Source organism: Heteronotia binoei, chromosome 4, assembly GCF_032191835.1.
Source record: "Heteronotia binoei isolate CCM8104 ecotype False Entrance Well chromosome 4, APGP_CSIRO_Hbin_v1, whole genome shotgun sequence".
NCBI lineage: Eukaryota > Metazoa > Chordata > Lepidosauria > Squamata > Gekkonidae > Heteronotia > Heteronotia binoei.
Window position 1 is genome coordinate 185211205 of NC_083226.1, and position 16347 is coordinate 185227551.

General features: G+C 51.8%; 2 non-coding genes across 2 annotated transcripts; both read left to right on the plus strand.

The window, feature by feature from the left end:
* Positions 1-6825: 6825 nt before the first annotated feature.
* Positions 6826-6897, plus strand: TRNAN-GUU (transfer RNA asparagine (anticodon GUU)). The gene has a single exon. It is a non-coding gene; the product is annotated as a tRNA-Asn (tRNA).
* Positions 6898-6953: 56 nt separating this feature from the next.
* Positions 6954-7025, plus strand: TRNAN-GUU (transfer RNA asparagine (anticodon GUU)). Its single transcript has one exon. It is a non-coding gene; the product is annotated as a tRNA-Asn (tRNA).
* The last annotated feature ends 9322 nt before the right edge of the window (positions 7026-16347 follow it).

Genomic DNA, 16347 nt, shown 5'->3' on the forward strand with positions numbered 1-16347 from the left:
TTCTGCAGTTCCCGTAGGGCTGCTTCCCTGCCACCAGGCGTCGAGGTCCAGGCTCCTGCGTTGCAGAGCCCGTGAGCAGGGGGTGGCCTTTGGAGAAAAAGAGGTGGTGGAGTCATTAGCATCTCATTAGCATATGCCGCTCCCCCCCACGAGCACAAAGCAACCTGCCATAAGAGAGGAGAGCCCCGGTCGAGCGAGGCCTGGATGCCAGAGGCCCTAAGGATAGCCACGTTTCCCCCCCCTGTTAGCTGCCCGTGAGAAGAGTCTCTTGAGTAAATGCATTTCCTAGCAAAATTCAGTATCTCTGCAGATGTATCTTCAGTCGTCACGCCTGTAAGAGCTGTCGTCATACTGATTGACTTTTAAATGTCCCGCCCGCCTCGCTCAGAGAGCCAGTTTGGTGTAGTGGTGAAGTGCGCGGGATTCTTAACTGGGAGAACCGGGTTTAATTCCCTGCTCCTCCACTTGCAGCTGCTGGAATGGCCTTGGGTCAGCCATAGCCCTCACATTGTCCTTGAAAGGGCAGCTGCTGTGAGAGCCAGTTTGGTGTAGTGGTTAAGTGTGTGGACTCTTATCTGGGAGAACTGGGTTTGATTCGCCACTCCTCCACTTGCACCTGCTGGAATGGCCTTGGGTCAGCCATAGCTCTCTTATCTGGGAGAACCAGGTTTGATTCTCCATTCCTCCACTTGCAGCTGCTGGAATGGCCTTGGTCAGCCATAGCTCTCACATTGTCCTTGAAAGGGCAGCTTCTGTGAGAGCCAGTTTTGTGTAGTGGTTAAGTGTGCGGACTCTTATTTGGGTGAACCGGGTTTGATTCCCCACTCCTACACTTGCAGCTTCTAGCATGGCCTTGGGTCTGGCAGAGGTTGTCCTTGGAAGGGCAGCTGCTGTGAGAGCCCTCTGAGCCCCACTTACCTCACAGGGTGTCTGTTGTCGGGGAGGAAGGTAAAGGAGATTGTGAGCCAATGTGAGACTCTTCAGAGTGGAGGGTGGGATATAAATCCAATATCTTCTCACAGGGTGTCTGTTGTGGGGGGAGAAGATATAGGAGATTGTAAACTGCTATGAGACTGATTCAGAGAGAAGGGCAGGGTATACATCTACGGTCTTCTTAGGTTCAAAGACTCTTATCTGGGAGAGCCGGTTTGATTCCTCACTCCTCCACTTGCAGCTGCTGGAATGGCCTTGGGTCAGCCATAGCTCTCACATTGTCCTTGAAAGGGCAGCTTCTGTGAGAGCCAGTTTGGTGTAGTGGTTAAGTGTGCGGACTCTTATTTGGGAGAACCGGGTTTGATTCCCCACTCCTCCACTTGCACCTGCTAGCATGGCCTTGGGTCAGCCATAGCTCTGGCAGAGGTTGTTTTTGAAAGGGCATCTGCTGTGAGAGCCCTCTCCAGCCCCCCGCACCTCATAGGGTGTCTGTTGTGGGGGAGGAAAATAAAGGAGATTGTGAGCCCCTCTGAGACTCTTGAGTGGAGGGCGGAATATAAATCTGATGTAGTCGTATGGTAGTCTTCTTTCGAAATATTTTTTTTTAGAACTTCCCTAAAAGATATAAAGATTTAGACCCTTCTGCTTTGACCCTCACCCGCATTAGTGTTCAGTTCCGAAACACAGAATATGGGGTTTTTTTTAATTAAAAAAAATGAAGACAAAAAAGAGAGAGAGATCCAGCCAGCCCAAACAGGCCTTGCTCACCTGGGGCTCTCCTGGACTGCTTTCCTCCTAGTCAAAAGGCCAGCAAGCCACCTGCTGCCCAGAATCACATCAGAAGTGGAGAAAGGGTGGTGTGGGCTTCTCCAGGGGTTAATGAGGGCTGCTGGGGTGTGGCAAAGCCCCTGGTGGCTGGCTGGCTGGCTGCCCACTCTCCTAATCCAGGGATTGTTATGCAGCTGCACCTAATATTCAATGGACATGGTAGGTGGGGAGGAAGAGGGGGGTGGTCTGCCTGTGAGGCTTTTTGCATGGCTCATCTGAGGGGGTGTTTAGGGGTCCACTACTCCCATGGTGTTAAGAGCCCCGTGGCACAGAGTGGTAAAGCTGCAGTACTGCAGTCTGAGCTCTCTGCTCACAACCTGAGTTCAATCCTTGTGGAAGCTGGGTTCAGGTAGCTGGCTCAAGGTTGACTCAGCCTTCCAACCTTCCGAGGTCAATCAAATGAGGACCCAGGTTGCGGGGGGGGGGGGGGTAAGCGTAGGTGACTGGAGAAGGCATTGGCAAACCACCCCACAAAAAAGTCTGCCGTGAAAACGTTGTGAAAGCAACATCACCCCGGAGTCGGAAATGACTGGCGCTTGCACAGGGGACTACCTTTACCTCCAAGAGCCCCGTGGTGCAGAGTGTTAAAACTGTGGTACTGCAGTCCTAAGCTCTGCTCACGAGCAGAGTTCGATCCCTGGCAGAAGCTGGGTTTTCAGGTAGCTGGCTCCAGGTTGACTCAGCCTTCCATCCTTCTGAGGTGGGTCAAATGAGGACCCAGCTTGCTGGGGGGGGGAAGTGTAGATGACTGGGGAAGGCAGTGGCAAACCGCCCCGTCAAAAGTCTGCCGTGAAAACGTCGTGAAAGCAACATCACCCCAGAGTCGGAAACGACTGGTGCTTGCATAGGGGACCACCTTTACCTTTTTACTCCCACGACCAACCCATTTTTATTTCGAATGTCAACTTTTGGGTGCCCTTAAGCACACTTCATCAGACAAGGAATCCGGCTTTGCCGACTGTGCCGGATTCCTCGTCTGACGAAGCGGGCTTAAGAGCACACGAAAGCTTACTTTCGAAATAAAAACGGGTCGGTCTTCAAGGTGCCACTTGACTCCTGCTTTGTTCAGCTGCTTCAGACCAACGCGGCTCCCCACTTGGATCTTTTGACTCCCATGGAGGGGCACGTGCTTGGTCCGTGCTCCACTGCTGGCACCTCTGGCATTGCAGGCCCCTCCAAACAGTGGCTCGGGCGGGCAGGCTAGGCCAAGGTGCCTCCAGGCCTGCGAGCAGGCGGGGCGGGGCCAGGTTTTGCGGTGTGGCGTCTTTGGCGAGTGCCAAGGCCCGGAGGCCGCTGGATGGAAACTTCCTGGGATGAAGGCAGCAGCGGTGGCGGCGGGTGCCAGATGGCAGGCGGAGAGGAGGGAGGCTAAAAATAACCGGGAACACTTTCTCCTGCCAAGAGGCCTCAGCCACAGAAAGAGGGTCAAAGCCACCTATCCAGGCAGTGGGGAAGCCGGCGGGGGGGGGGGGGGGACAGCAAAAGCTTTTGCTCGGGCTCCAGGCAGCCTCTTCCCTTCTTGCAGCGCCCCGTCCCCCAGAGCTTTTGCTTCTGCAGATCCTTAAACCCTGCCTCCCTTTTGCACCAGTGGAAATACTGGTCAGATCCAACCCTTCGCCCTGAGGGGCAGGCGGGGCTGCTACCTGGAGGCCAGCTGGAGTGGGGGAGGGAGGCCAGCAGAGGGAGACAGCCCACCCTTCCCTTGGTGGGTCTGAGGGTGTGTTGGGGAGGCCTTTAGGCCCCGTCGGAGCTGTTGAGGAGCAGGAATGCAGTTGCAGCTGGCTTGGGATAAGGGGGTGTGGCTTAATATGGAGGATGGGGTGGAATTGTTTTCTGTGGCCCCCGGAAGGTCGAACCAGAACAAATGGGTTGAAATTAAATCCAAAGAGCTCAACATTAAGAAGAACTTCCTGACTGTTAGAGCAGTTCCTCAGTGGAACAGGCTTCCTCGGGAGGTGGTGGGCTCTCCTTCCTTGGAGGTTCTTAAACAGAGGCTAGATGGCCATCTGACAGCAATGCAGATCCTGTGAATTTAGGGGGAGGTATTTGTGAGTTTCCTGCATTGTGCAGGGGGTTGGACTAGATGTCCCAGGAGGTCCCTTCCAAATCTAGGATTCTATGAACTTCCTGAGCGTTAGAGCAGTTCCTCAGTGGAAGAGGCTTCCTCGGGAGGTGGTGGGCTCTCCTTCCTTGGAGATTTTTCAACAGAGGCTAGATGGCCATCTGACAGCAATGAGGATCCTGTGAATTTAGGGGGAAGTGTTTGTGAGTTTCCTGCCTTGTTCAGGGGGTTGACTAGATGACCCTGGAGGTCCCTTCCAATTCTAGGATTCTTCAGGAGGTGGTGGGCTCTCCTTCTTTGGAGGTTTTCAAACAGAGGCTAGATGGCCACCTGACAGCAATGAAGATCCCTTGAATTTAGGGGGAAGTGTTTGTGAGTTTCCTGCATTGTGCAGGGGGTTGGACTAGATGACCCTGGAGGTCCCTTCCAACTGTAGGATTCTAGGATTCTTCAGGAGGTGGCAGGCTCTCCTTCCTTGGAGGTTTTTCAACAGAGGCTAGATGGCCACCTGACAGCAATGAGGATCCAATGAGGGGAAGGTGTTTGTGAGTTTCCTGCATTGTGCAGGGGGTTGGACTAGATGACCCTGGAGATCCCTTCCAACTCTGTGATTCTAGGATTTTAATATGCAAATGAGTCCATGCTGGGCTTTCTCTACCAAAAAATCCCTGGGCCACAAGACCACATTCAGCTACTGCCGTCATGGGATGGGGGGGTGTGCGTGCGTGCGATGTTGCAGAACAACTCTCCTACTGCACCATGGAGTGACACACACCCCGGGGGCCGTCTTGTAGAAAAATAGGTGGTGGAACTCATCCAGGAATTGCTTTGCAGCTGCACCTACTGTTTAATAGACAAGGAGGTGGAACTCTCAGAAAGGTTCAGGACAGGAGCTGAGCTCCTGTGAGCTCCCACTGAATCTGAGGCCTGCATACGCCCCATCACAGTGCAGAAGGTATGATAAAGGTGGAGGGTCACGGAATGGCTGCTAGAGGTGCTGATGGAACACTAGAACTCAATAGAAGCCATGTTGGATCAGGCCAGTGGCCCATCCAGTCCAACACTCTGGGTTCCACAATGCCCCCCCCCCCAAAAAAAACCCCAAGTGCCATCAGAAGGTTCACAAGTGGGTCTAGAAGTCCTTCCACTTTGCCTCCCCCAAGCACCAAGAATACAGAGCATCACTGCCCCAGACAGTTCCAATAACGTACTGTGGCTAATAGCCATTGATGGACCTCTGCTCCATATTTTTATCCAATCCTCTCTTGAAGCCGGCTATGCTTGTAGCCGCCACCACCTCCTGTGGCAGTGAATTCCACATGTTAATCCCCCTTTGGGTGAAGAACAACTTCCTTTTATCCGCTCTAACCTGACTGCTCAGCAATTTCATTGAATGCCCACGAGTTCTTGTATTGTGAGAAAGGGAGAAAAGGACTTCTTTCTCTACTTTCTCCATCCCATGCATCATCTTGTCAACCTCTATTGTGTCACCCCGCAGTCGACATTTCTCCAAGCTAAAGAGCCTGAAGCATTTCAAACTTTCTTCCTAGGGAAAGTGTTCCTGTCAACCTCTATCATGTCACCCCACAGTCGACGTTTCTCCGAGCTAAAGAGCTCCAAGCGTTTTAACCTTTTTTTATAGGGAAAGTGTTCCAAACCTTTAATCATTCGAGGTGCCCTTTTCTGGACTTTTTCCAGTGCTTTAATATCCTTTTTGAGGTGTGGTGACCAGAATTGTACACAGTATTCCAAATGAGACCGCACCATCGATTTATACAGGGGCATTATGATACTGGCTGATTTGTTTTCAATTCCCTTCCTAATAATTCCCAGCATGGTGTTGGCCTTTTTTATTGCAATCACACACTGTCTTGACATTTTCAGTGAGTTCTCTACCACGACCCCAAGATCTCTCTCTTGGTCAGTCTCTGCCAGTTCACACCCCATCAACTTGTATTTGTAGCTGGGATTCTTGGCCCCAATGTGCACTCTTGGAATTGGATTGTTCAGGGCAAGTTACAGCCCCCGCCGAATTCAGCACAGACGCTGTCTTGCTTCTCTTTTGGAAAACTCTTGTCTCTGGCTCTCAGGAGTGTGGAAAGGGGCCTGAAAACTTTAATCATGGGCCCTACACAACTGGAGGTGGGGGATTCTCAGAAGCTAGCTGAGGTCTCAGCAAAGTCCTAGGTGATGGGAAGGCAAAACATTTGTGTTCCTTCCTTCCAATGGTGTTCCCATTGGTGTTCCTTCTATCCATTGCATAAGCTGTGCACAGAAGCTGCGTCGTGCAAGGAGCGATAAGAGACAGTCAAAGCACACTGGCCTATGGACATATATGCAAACTTCCTAATTTTTGTCATGTGCACGACTTGTCCAGCTGCTTTGGGGGGAGGGGAGAGGTCAATAGAGAAGACGTGTGGCTGTGCCATGTGTGATTTGTGAGTAGGTGCGACCTGCAGGTGAAGACAGTTCCCACAGGGCTGCCTTTGGTGACAGCAGCGGGGGAGGAATCTTGGCACCCAGCTGGGGCGCCCCTGATGACAATCCCCACCACCCACAGTGCACTGGGCTCCCCATTTCCAAAGAGGTCAACTGGCCAGGAGGAGGGGGGGAGGTGGCGACAGCTGCTCCCGCCAGTTGGCCCCCTCCAGGCCGGGCTCCATCCCGCTCTGTTTTGGAGGCCTTGGACTCCACGTGACCATAAGCTAATGCCGGACTCTGTTTGTCAGGCTCACGTATCAATAAAGATGAAGGAAGACCAGGTTGTGTTTGTTGTGGGGTGGGTGGGAGGTGGTCTGGAAGCCAAGAGACCTCTGGGGGGGGGGGTATCTCACCCAAATGCCTCCTCCTCTTATCTCTCTCACTTCTTGTTCAGTTGCACAGTCGAGTCCTTGGGGAGGGACGGTAGCTCAGTGGTAGTCCCAGGTTCAATCCCCAGCATCTCCAACTCAAAAGGGTCCAGGCAAGTAGGTGTGAAAAACCTCAGCTGGAGAGCCATGAATGGGGCTGTGGCTCAGTGGCAGAGCATCTGCTTGTTAAGCAGAAGTTTCCAGGTTCAATCCCCGGCATCTCCAACTCAAAAGGGTCCAGGCAAGTAGGTGTGAAAAACCTCAGCTGGAGAGCCATGAATGGGGCTGTGGCTCAGTGGCAGAGCATCTGCTTGTTAAGCAGAAGGTCCCAGGTTCAATCCCCGGCATCTCCAACTAAAAAGGGTCCAGGCAAGTAGGCATGAAAAACCTCAGCTTGAGACCCTGGAGAGCCACTGCCAGTCTGAGTAGACAAGACTGACTTTGATGGACCGAGGGGGGTCTGATTCAGTAGAAGGCGGCTCCATATGTTCTTGTATGTTCATATGACTCTTTGCGACCCCCTGGACCAAGTCACGCCAGGCCCTTCTGTCTTCCACCATCCTCTGTAGTCTGCTCAGATTCGTGTTTGTTACATCAGTAATGCTGTCCAGCCATCTCATCTTTTGCATTCCCTCCTTTTTTTGCCTTCTGTCTTTCCCAGCATCAGGATCTTCCCCAGGGAGTGCTCCTTTCTAATTGAGTGGCCAAAGGATTTGACCTTCAGCTTCAGCCTCTGACCTTCCAGGGAACAGTCAGGGTTGATTTCCCTTAGGACTGACTGATTGGATCTTCTTGCAGTCCACGGGACTCTCAAGAGTCTTCTCCAGGGAGTGCTCCCTTCTCATTGGGTGGCCAAAGTATTTGAGCTTCAGCTTCAGCATCTGACTTCCCAGGGAACAGTCAGGGTTGATTTCCCTTAGGACAGACTGATTGGATCTTCTTGCAGCCTCTCTCTCGGAGCCATCCAAAAGGAAGAGGGGCTGTGTCAAGCATGCGGTTTCAATGATGAGTCGAAGTTGATACAAAACTACGTTTATTGATAAACTGATACTTTCAGTGTAACAGATGAGAGTGATGCTGCAAATACATTGATACAATACTTTTAAAGCCTATTTCAAAAGGATTCCAAAAGGTGGGGGCGAGGGGTAGCTCTCACACTAAACTATCATAAATGTCTACATTCTCATAGCGTTATCAGGACTCTGTCCTTGCTTTCCCCAGATGTGTCGCACTCCCTACCAGGAATGTATGGGAAGGTGCTGATTACTTCTTCTCAAGTTAGTTTCGTTTCTCACTACTTCTACTTTGCAAGCAATAAAGCAAGAAGGGGGAAGGGAAAGAATAACAAAGCTTGGTCCTCCATGATACTTCACAGACCAGTGTTATGAAGGACCCTAAAACAATCAATTATCAATGGAATTTCACCATGCTTGACAGGCTGCAGTCAGCTTGCAGAAGGGCACTCTTTCATACCCGCTCCTGTCTGTCTACAACCTTTTTCAAGTAAGGGATCTAGAACTGCCTGCAATACTCCAGGTGCAGCCAGACCAATGCAGTGTACAGTGGCACAAGAACATCTTGCGATTTGGACGTCGTGCCTCTGTTGCTGCACCTCACGATCACATTAGCCTTTTTAGCTGCTGCATCACAGTGGTTGCTCATATTTAGTCTACAGTACCCCAAGATCTTGTTCACACACACTGCTACCCAGAAGCGTATCCCCCATCCAATATGCATGCTTCTCATTTTTGTTACCCAGATGTAGAACCCCACACATCCTCCTTGAACTGCATCTTATTCATATCCGTTCACTTTTCCAGTGTGTTCAGATCTTGTTGACTTCTACAGTTCGGTGTAGTCATTAAGAGTGGGGGCGGACTCTAATCTGGAGGATTCTCCATTCCTCCATCACAGCTGCTGGGTGACCTTGGGTCAGTCACAGTTCTCAAGAGTCACAGTTTTTGAGAGCCAATTTGGTGTAGTGGTTAAGTGTGTAGACTGTTGTCTGAGAGAACCTGGTTTGATTCCCCACTCTTCCATTTGCAGCTGATGGAATGGCCTTGGGTCAGCCATAGCTCTTGCAGGAGTTGTCCTTGAAAGGGCAGCTGCTGTGAGAGCCCTCTCAGCCCCACCCACCTCACAGGGTGTCTGTTGTGGGGGAGGAAGGGAAAGGAGATCGTGAGCCGCTCTGAGATTCGGAGTTGAGGGCAGGATATAAATCCAGTATCATCGTCGTCATCTTCTCAGCCTCACCTCCCCCACATGGTGTCTGTTGTGGGGGAGGAATATAAAGGAGATTGTAAGCCTCTCTGCGGCTCTGAATGAAGGGGGGATACAAATCTCCCAATTTAATTAGCAGTCCCTCCTTCAAGGATCCTGCTGCTCCTCCGCCCTCTTGTGGCTCTTTCCCCCCTCCCCATCACAACCTTACTCTTCTCAACAGTGGCTGCTCTACCCCACAGGCCCAACAGAAGAGGGGAGGGATTACGGCTCACAAAATCAGCTTTGCATGCAGACAAGCCCAGCTTCTGTCTCGGACATTTCCAGCTAAAGGGGTCCCTGCCTGGTAGAGCGAGGCGTACCGGTCCTCTCACTGGGTAGAAGGCAGCTTCCTACATTTCTAAGAACGGGTCCCTGGTCCCCAAGAAACGTTGGATTCTGCACCTCCTAGGGCAGGGGTGACGAACTCATGAGGGCTAGACCTGACACAAATGAGACCTTGTTGGGCCAGGCCATGTATGTTATAAACTCTTGGCAATATAGGCTCTGACTTTACTTGATCATTTCTGGACCACGTGGCATACAAAACAAACACTATAGGTATGCGCTTGATTAAGACATAAGGCTATAGAACAAGAGGCCTCAAGAATATCTCTAAGCCTTTGTAACTTTGTCTAAGCCTCAGCCAATGGAGAGCCAGTTTGGTGCAGTGGTTAAGTGTGTGGACTTTTATCTGGGAGAACCGGGTTTGATTCCCCACTCCTCCACTTGCAGCTGCTGCAATGGCCTTGGGTCAGCCATAGCCCTCACATTGTCCTTGAAAGGGCAGCTTCTGGGAGAGCAAGTTTGGTGTAGTGGTTAAGTGTGCGGACTCTTATCTGGGAGAACCGGGTTTGATCCCCCACTCCTCCACTTGCACCTGCTGGAATGGCCTTGGGTCAGCCATAGCTCTGGCAGAGGTTGTCCTTAAAAGGGCAGCTGCTGGGAGAGCCCTCTCAGCCCCACCCACCTCACAGGGTGTCTGTTGTGGGGGAGGAAGATAAAAGAGATTGTGAGCCGCTCTGAGACTCTTTGGAGTGGAGGGCGGGCTATAAATCCAATATCTTCATCTACCTCACAGGGTGTCTGTTGTGGGGGAGGAAGGGAAAGGAGATTGTGAGCCGCTCTGAGACTCTTCGGAGTGGAGGGCGGGATATAAATCCAATATCTTCTTCTTCTACTACTTCACTAAATTTCCTTGTGGTTCAGCATTGTTCTATTGTTTTATTCTGTTCTGTATTCTGAGCCAATATGTGTACTGCACCAAACTGGCTCTCCAATTTAGGTCAGGTCAAGGTGAGTGGGTTCCCATTGAGGTTTTATGATTTTACATAGGATAGAGGCTTATGATGGGCCCTTAAATGGTTTTAGCTTTCGGCAATAAATGCATGTATGTTGATTTCCTGCCTTGTGCAGGGGGTTGGACTAGATGACCCTAGAGATCCCTTCCAACTCTAGGATTCTATGATTTGTGATTTTTTTACACTTTGTTTTTAATGTTCCATCCTTTAATTGCATATTAACCTTTTAGGTTTCTTACTCCAGTTTTTGGGTTCAGTTTCTTTCCCTTCTTTGTTTTTCTTGGTCATAACATTTAATGCCAGGTAGCAGAGATATAAACTTTATAAAGGGCATAAACACAAAGATTTTTTTTTAAATAAACCATGCTTAAAATATTAGCACTCGTTGATCTTAAAGGTGCTTTCTTTGTCTCTCTCCCATGAGATCCAGGGAACTGGACAAAGGAAGCTGTGGCTCTTTCCTTCCTTCCCCAGGGGACCAGGAGGGGAAGGAGCCTCAGCCAATAGAAGGAAGAGAGGCTTGGCTCCGTAGCTCTGCTGTGCAATTGAGAGAGCCTGGCAAAGCAAGCTATTCCTTCCCCACTTCCTCCCCAGGGGAGGAGAACTCAGCCAATGGAGAAAACAGGCTTTGCTCTGTAACTCCTGTGCAAATGAGCAAGCCTGGCAAAGCAAGCTGTGATGCAGAAGGAAGCAAGAGAGAGGGGGAAGAAAGCAGAGGACAACCAGTTGCTTGGAGGCCTGATAGGAACCCTCAGGGGGGTTAATTTGGCACCCAGGCGACATGCTTGACACCCCTGTCCTAGGGCGTGCTCGTTTCACCAAGGTCACGAGAAAGCTGGAAACTGCTGTCAAATCACACCTGACTTAGGGTAACACAGTAGGGTTTGGGGAGGGGGGGGAAGAGGCACAGAGGTGGTTTGCCCTTGCCTGCCTTTACACAGCCACCCTGAACCTCTTTGGGGGTCTCCCATCCAAATATTAGCCAGGGTTGACCCTGCTTCGCTTCCAAGATGGGACGAGATCTGGCTAGTCTGAGCTATACAGTTCAGGACATTAATGAAGCGCCATCAAATCACAGCCCACTTATGGCGATGCTGTAGGCCAACCTTTTTGGCACCAGGGACCGTTTTTGTGGAAGATGATTTTTCCACAGACTCGGTGGGGTGGGGTGGCGGGGCGTGGTTTCAGGATGCTACAGTTGTGCACTTTATTTTGGTGTGGTGGTGAAGTGTGCAGACTCGTATCTGAGAGAACTGGGTTTGATTCCCCACTCCTCCACTTGCACCTGCTGGAATGGCCTCGGGTCAGCCATAGCTCTCTTATCTGGGAGAACCGGGTTTTATTCCCCCCTCCTCCACTTGCAGCTGCTGGAATGGCCTTGGGTCAGCCATAGCTCTCTTATCTGGGAGAACCGGGTTTGATTCCCCACTCCTCCACTTGCAGCTGCTGGAATGGCCTTGGCTCAGCCAGAGCTCTCTTATCTGGGAGAACCGGGTTTGATTCCCCACTCCTCCACTTGCACCTGCTGGAATGGCCTTGGCTCAGCCAGAGCTCTCTTATCTGGGAGAACCGGGTTTGATTCCCCCCTCCTCCTCTTGCAGCTGCTGGAATGGCCTTGGGTCAGCCATAGCTCTCTTATCTGGGAGAACCGGGTTTGATTCCCCACTCCTCCACTTGCAGCTGCTGGAATGGCCTTGGGTCAGCCATAGCTCTCTTATCTGGGAGAACCGGGTTTGATTCCCCACTCCTCCACTTGCAGCTGCTGGAATAGCCTTGGGTCAGCCATAGCTCTCTTATCTGGGAGAACTGGGTTTGATTCCCCCCTCCTCCACTTGCAGCTGCTGGAATGGCCTTGGGTCAGCCATAGCTCTCTTATCTGGGAGAACCGGGTTTGATTCCCCCCTCCTCCACTTGCAGCTGCTGGAATGGCCTTGGGTCAGCCATAGCTCTGGCAGAGGTTTTCCTTGAAAGGGCAGCTTCTGTGAGAGCCAGTTTGGTGTAGTGGTTAAGTGTGCGGACTCTTATCTGGGAGAACAGGGTTTGATTCCCCACTCTTCCACTTGCAACTGCTGGAATGGCCTTGGGTCAGCCATAGCTCTCTTATCTGGGAGAACCGGGTTTGATTCCCCACTCCTCCACTTGCAGCTGCTGGAATGGCCTTGGGTCAGCCATAGTTCTCTTATCTGGGAGAACCGGGTTTGATTCCCCCTCTCCACTTGCAGCTGCTGGAATGGCCTTGGGTCAGCCATTGCTCTCTTATCTGTTGTGGGGGAGGATGATGAAAGAGATTGTGAGCCACTCTGAGATTTGGAGTGGAGGGCGGGATATAAATCCAACATCGTCGTTGTCTTCTTATTTTGGTGTAGTGGTTAAGAGTGCGGACTCTTATCTGGGAGAATCGGGTTTGATTCCTCACTCCTCCACTTCCAGCTGCTGGAATGGCCCTGGGTCAGCCATAGCTCTCACAGGAGTTGTCCTTGAAAGGGCAACTTCTGTCAGAGCTCTCTCAGCCCCACCCACCTCACAGGGTGTCTGTTGTGGGGGAGGAAGATAAGGGAGATTGTGAGCCACTCTGAGTGTAGGGCACGATATAAATCCAATGTCGTCGTCTTCTTCCTATTATTATTACTACATTGTAATATATAATGAAATAATTATACAACTTGCGGCCCGGTTGCTAACAAGTCACACACTGGTACCGGTCCGTGGCCCAGGAGTTGGGGACCCCTGCTGTAGGTAAGTGAGAGACGGTTTGCCATTGCCTGCTGTTACACAGCAGCCCCGGACTGCTTTGGTGGTCTCCCACCCAAACACTAACTGGGGCCAGCTGACCCTACTCAGTCTTCAGGATCTGATGAGACTGGGCTTGCCTGGCCCATTGAAGTCACATCCCCCAGGGGGCAAAGGAGATGGGCATCCAGAGGATGTATCAGGATGTTTTATTTGGAGGATGCCACAAATCTTGGCTGAGTGGGCCAGAGACGTCCTGGTGGCCGGCGTTGCGAGCACACACAGAGGCAAGAGAGGGGCAGCCCCGGACGCAGCCTTCATAATCCGCGCAGCACTGGGAGAAGCTGGACAGAGCCTGGGGTGCCACGGAAGGCAGGCAGCAGCTGCTCCTGGGTCCGTTGTGCTGGGGAGGGAAAGGCAGAAAAGGTGAGAGTTACATCCTAGACATGCCGTCCTCGGAACCACCGTCATCTGGCCACAGCAGGGCTCAAGTGTTGACAGCCAGTTTGGTGTGTCGGTTAAGTGTGTAAATTTAGGGAGAAGTGTTTGTGAGTTTCCTGCATTGTGCAGGGGGTTAGACTAGATGACCCTAGAGGGCCCTTCCAACTCTAGGATTCTATGACTCTTATCTGGGAGAACCAGGTTTGATTCGCCGCTCCTCCCCTTTCAGCTGCTGGAATGGCCTTGGGTCAGCCATAGCTCTTGCAGGAGTTGTCTTTGAAAGGGCAGCTTCTGGGAGAATTCTCTCAGCCCTGCCCACCTCACAGGGCGTCTATTGCGAGGGAAGAAGATAAAGGAGATTGTGAGCCGGTTTGAGACTCTGAGATTCAGAGTATAGGGCGGGATATAAATCCAATATCGATCTTCAGTATCTTCTCTTGCAGCTGCTGATGAATGGCCTTGGGTCAGCCATAGCTCTGGCAGAGTTGTCCTTGAAAGGGCAGCTTCTGGGAGAACTCTCTCAGCCCCTCCCACCTCACAGGGTGTCTGTTGTTGGGCAAGAAGATAAAGGAGATTGTGAGCCGGTTTGAGACTCTGAGATTCAGGGTGTAGGGTGGGGTATAAATCCAGTATCTTCTTCATCTTCTTCATCGCTGGTTTGTGGCTCTTGGGCCTGGACTGGGGCACATCGATCAAGACAGCTCCTGTTGGACCACTCCCCCCTCCAGGTGGGTGGGTGGGGGGCTGCTGGTGGCCAAATGCAAACCATGAGGACTCCCCAATACTATGCAGGCTAAGGGCCAGGTAGCAATGGAGGAGGAGGTAGCAAGTAAGCCTGTGCTATGGAGGTCTCTCCGGTCAGCCAGGCTCTTGCTGGCTTGAGGGGCCTAGGCCACCACTGGCTTCCCCTCCTGCCTGTTGCCTCTCTCTTTCCAGCCCCTGCACAGAACAGCAGCTCCTGCTTCTGCCCACCCTCTGAGGTCTGGCATCGCCAGCTTTGTTCAGCTCCAAGCCGGTTTCTTGCATTCCTCAGCAAAGTTACAATCCTCTGCACGCTTCCAAGGGAGAATTTGAACTCCAAGCAGGGCTGGCCCTCCCACTAGGCAAACCAGGCAAATGGCCCTGCCCCCTCGCTGAGGCCCCTGCCCTACCCAGACTCCACCCCCAAATCTGAAAGAGTTTTCCAATTGGGTTTCCTAATCAACCTTCGCTTTGCTTCAACTCCTTCACTTTGCTCCGTTTTCTAGGCACCAACTGGACAGCAGGCGAGTCTGTAGGGTCTGGGCCCTCTGACCTCACCACCCTGGACTGCGTTAATAGAGGCCAAAGACCCTACTGGCACCTCTCAGAGTGTGGATCGGGGGGGGGGGGGCGGTGAGCCTGGATGGGGTCCATTCATGGCCAAAGAGTGAAGCCAGATTGCCTCCAGGATGGTGCCTCTGCTTTTCAGCAGAACTTGCATGACTGTGGTGGAAATTAAATAAGCGGTGAGCCAAACAGCCTTTCTCTATGTGAATGGCAGTCCCAGGACAGCAAGGGGTTAAATCCTACACAGCATTGTAAATGAAGAACACCCGGGATGGGAGAGCTGTGTAGGTAAGAAGCAGGCAACTGTGGAGAGAGGGCGGTGGCGGCTTTGGCGACGGATTCAGCGGCAGCATTGGAAGAAGGTGGCTTTGGACGGCAAAGGGAGAACAGCTTCAAGCACAGAAGACAGTGGGGGAGTGAAAAGGCCTCGCAAGGGAGAGGACAAACTTCTAAGCTGTGTGCAAGCTGTAGAGAAACCCTGCACTCCAGCCTGGTTCCCTGGACAGACTGCTAGCCTTGTGAAGTAGACTTTTCTTTCTCCTTATAAAGCTCACTGGGTGGGTGAGGGATATTTTCATTTGTTAAAGCTGAATAAAGCTGCATTTCTTTGGCCACAATTTATTGCTTGTAGGAATCTCTAGAACCATGGGTAATGCAGTGACCCTGCCGGTTCAGTCTGCATCCGCTTCAGACTGGACCCGTATTCCAGATCACGGGTGGCCAAACTGCAGCTCCGTAACCGCATTGGCTCTTTCACACATATTGTGTGGCTCTGGAAGCCTCCACTGTCCAGTAGGTTGGCTTGGAGAAGGCACTTCTCTCTTTAAATCACTTCTCCAAGCCAGCTGGTCACTTGGAGGCTGTGTTTAAAATTAAAGTTGCTTTCTCCCCACCTCCATCTATTTGTCTTCCTGTCTTGTGGCTCCTACACATCTGGTGGCTCTCAAGCACCTGACATTTATTCTATGTGGCTCTTACGTTAAGGAAGTTTGGCCACCCCTGTTCCAGGTGGTTTGCACTCTGGTCCTGCAGACACACACACAGAGAGACAACTAGGAGAACAGTTTCTCCCTGGTATCCTCTGGCCTGGCCCACCATCTCTGTCACAGCACCGATAGAGATCTCCCCTCTTTCCATGAGCTCCCTAAAGCCCCCCCTTGGGGAGGGTGTTAATTCCAGTGAGGGCCACGTACAGCTGCAGCCGTTCTCTCTCTCCTCCACATCCGGAGCCAAGGGAAAAAGTAGAAGCAGCCCCAGTGAATCCTGGGAAAGAGAGGGAGGAAGGAGAACATCAAGCAGTGTTCACAACATGGGGGTGTTCCAGCAGTCTCTGCTCCCCGCCCACCCCGACAATTTGGGGATGACAGCCTCCAGGTGGGAGTTGGGAATCCTGTGAATTTAGGGGGAGGTGTTTGTGAGTTTCCTGCGTTGTGCAGGGGGTTGGACTAGATGACCCTGGAGGTCTCTTCCAACTCTTCTATGAATCTAACAGGCTTCCTCCTTGGGAGGTGGTGGGCTCTCCTTCCTTGGAGGTTTTTCAACAGAGGCTAGATGGCCATCTGACAGCAATGAGGATCCTGTGAATTTAGGGGGAAGTATTTTGTGAGTTTCCTGCGTTGTGCAGGCGGTTGGACTA